The following is a 3,562-nucleotide window of genomic DNA, read 5'->3' as shown; positions in this document are numbered from 1 at the left end:
ATTGGTCGTAGCTCCCATATAAGGTCCACTTCCCATATAAGGTTGATAAATAAAGCTGTCTTGATAAAATTCGACACACATATATTTTGTCTAAATATGAATCACTCTATGAATTTTTTTTCCGGATAGGGCCGTAATTGGTCTAGCTCCCATATAAGGTCCACTTCCGAAAATCCCTTAAACGCATATATTTCGTTGAATTCAAAATATATAGGGATAAAATTCGACTTGAATATGTTTTGTGTACATATAAATCATTCTATCACTTTTTTCTCGGATCGGTCCCCTTCCGAAAATCACTTAAACACACATAATTTATTACATAACTAAGATATCCATACAAGATTTGGCGCAAATGTTGCCTTTATATACAGAAATTTTACTGTAATTTTTTTCACGATATGTCCGCAATTGGTCATAGAGGTATCAGAAAAACACTTAAACGCATATAACTCATTATCAAATATTAATAACCATACAAAGTTTGGCACAAATATTACTTTTATATATAGAAAACTCGGTTCCATCGCTGGTCTTGAAAATATGGAAGAAAACTTTAGATTTTTTTAGTTTCTTACCCAATCACAAAGCCAAAGAAAAGCTTCACTTCATGGTGGAATTTGGAGCTATCTAAGCTACGTAAAGAAACACGTAGGGCCTTCAACACATGCTACAATAATTAATCGTGGCAGCCATACCGCGACAAATAAAAATAATATAAGAAAGCTATAACAGTCGCAAAAAGAACCTTATGGCGAAGTTTTTGCGAATCTATAGACAACACAGATCACTCTTCTAGACTTTGCAAAATTCTTGCTAAAGGACAATCTAATCCAACCTACATTAAAAGGAAGGACGACACTTGGTTAGAATCGTCGGAAGAATCTCTTGACATCATACTGGATACTCATTTCCCCGGCTGCAAATATGCTGTCAAGGAAATCGTTATTGAAAGTAGGACTCTATCGGGAATCAACAATAATGTCATCTCCTACGATAAAATTTCGTGGGCGATTGATAGTTTTTCCCCATTCAAATCACCAGGGCCAGATGGTATTTCGCCAATGATGTTACAAAGTGCAAAAGAATATATCATCCCCTGGCTTCATAGAATATATATGCTCAGCCTCTCTCAACCACATCCCGGTAAATTGGAGAAAAGTTAAGGTCTTTTTTAATCCCAAAGCAGGCAAAGGAGTCAGGAGAATGCGAAAGATTTTCGTCCAATTAGTCTTTCATCTTTTCAGCTTAAAACGTTGGAAATACTCATTGACTCACATATTAGGCAAAGGCTAGATAGCTCATTGCGGCTTGCCTACCTTAAATGACGATCTACAGAGACAGCTCTACATGAGGTTGTCGAAGTTATAGAAAAATTCCTCAAATTTAAACAATACACTATGGGAACCTTCTTAGACATAGAAGGTGCCTTCAATAACCTAAATACTTCTGCAATTCAACAAGCTCTTGCTAATCTAGATGTTGAAGAGTATATCAGCAACTGGTTAGTAGCTATGTTGAAATCCAGAATAGTTACTGCAAGTCTTGGTAACAGCGTTAAGTCCAAGCTGGTGGAACGAGGCACATCACACGGCGGCGTAATCTCTCCTCTACTTTGGCTCATCGTCGTTAACTCGATTGTCATTGAACTGGACAATAGAGGGATAAAAGTTGTTGCTTACGCGGATATTGGTCACAACATCGTCTAGACGTGATTAGTGATATCTTGTCTAATGCTTTGATGCTACTCGATAATTGGGCCACAGACAGCCTGGGAGTAAACCCAAGCAAGACGGAATTGGTACTATTCACGACAAAGACCAAGATTCCAAAATACTCTTATCGAACAATGCCAAATAACTAGGAATTATTCTAGACTCCAAACTATCATGGAAACTCAACATCCAACACAGAGTCATGAAGGCAACGGTTGCCTACTATACCTGTCGTAAGATGTTTGGAATGAAATGAAATAGTTAAATGGATGTACACAGCTATAGTACGTCCTATTCTTATATGGATCTCTTGTATGGTGGACTATAGAAAGTTCAATGAACACTGTTGCAGTTGCAAAGACATAAACAAGAAGGAACGGTCTTCCATCTTCTCTGCGAATATCTTGCTCTATCCGTGAAAAGAAACCGTTTTCTTCGCAGTTACTTCATATCTAACCATGGTGAGATATCTGGAAATAAGCTTAAAGATATCCTAAGATTTCTTACTGCTACAGGCTGGATCTAAAACTATAAAATACTACATCTAACGAGTGGAGTGATCCGGTCAAAACGGAGCCTATTCGACTCTACTTAACTGTTCGCGCGTAGAGAACTACCACGTTAACCAACCAACCATACAGAAAACTCATACTGAAAATTTTTTACCATCAGTTCATTATTGGTCGTAGCTCTTATACAAGGTCCCCTTCCGAAAATCATATAAACGCATATTACGTATTTTTTCTATTAAAAAACATGAGAAATCTTATTTCCAAAAATATTTGATCAATTAAAAACTATTAATATAAAAGCAGCTGGTGGAGGGTATTTAAGATTCTGCTCAGCCGTATATTGCACTCTAACTTGTTTATAATTTGTATTTATCAATGCTTGTTAACAAAATTTTGAAACTACTTAAGTTGTCACTAATACATATGTAACTCTATTAATATTCCTAATTCCATATTTATAAATAATTCAAGGTATTAACGGTTTTTAAAGAACTTTTGTATGAAAAAACTGTTTAATAAACCATAAATAAACTATTTACAACTTTATATTAAAAGTTCACACATTGTTCCTACATATTGTACACACCATGACGATAAAATATAAAATTCATTTGTTATTAATCAAATTTCTTGGGAAACACATGCTTTGACCGTTTTAAAATTACTACTTTATTCTTAAATTTCCCCTGAAAATAAAAAATCATGTAATTTTACAATCTATCAATATTTTTTGTTTCATATATACATACGTATAAATATACACCGACTTGCAAGCACAATGCTGTACAAAGCAAATATTTTCAACAAACTGAAATTTATTATACCCTCCACCACCATCAGTGGTGATAAAGGGTATATGTAACTTTGTCATTCCCTGTGTAACACCAAGAAATATTCATCTGAGACCCAACAAAGTATATATATTCTGGGTCCTTATCAAATTCTGAGTCGATTTAGCTATGTCCGTCTGTCTGTGTAAAACACGCTCACGATAAAACGAAGCAATAGAGTTTAACCAAATTCACCCAAAATTTTCTTCATTTTCCTAAGTTGTTTGGTATTGAAAATGGGCAAAATCGGTTCACACCGGTAAAAGTTATGAATCAAAATTTAAAACAACCTCGAAAAAAATATGCATTTTTAATACATTCTCATGTAATTTTCTCAAAAACTATGCAAGATAATTCCATAAAATCACTATACATTTGTTTCTACACAAGAGCTTGATCCCTGCTGAAACTCTCCAGAATCGGTCCACAATTTCATATACCTCCCACACAAAAGTACATATTCCCGGAAAATGGGTTTTTTGTTAATAACTTCCGCCACAATGTC

This window comes from Lucilia sericata, unplaced genomic scaffold (assembly GCF_015586225.1).
Source record: "Lucilia sericata isolate MDLA Ls3-8-SP2 unplaced genomic scaffold, ASM1558622v1 Contig001182F_arrow, whole genome shotgun sequence".
NCBI classification, from domain to species: domain Eukaryota; kingdom Metazoa; phylum Arthropoda; class Insecta; order Diptera; family Calliphoridae; genus Lucilia; species Lucilia sericata.
The sequence above is the reverse complement of the archived record's forward strand: the minus strand, read 5'-3'. Positions refer to the sequence as shown.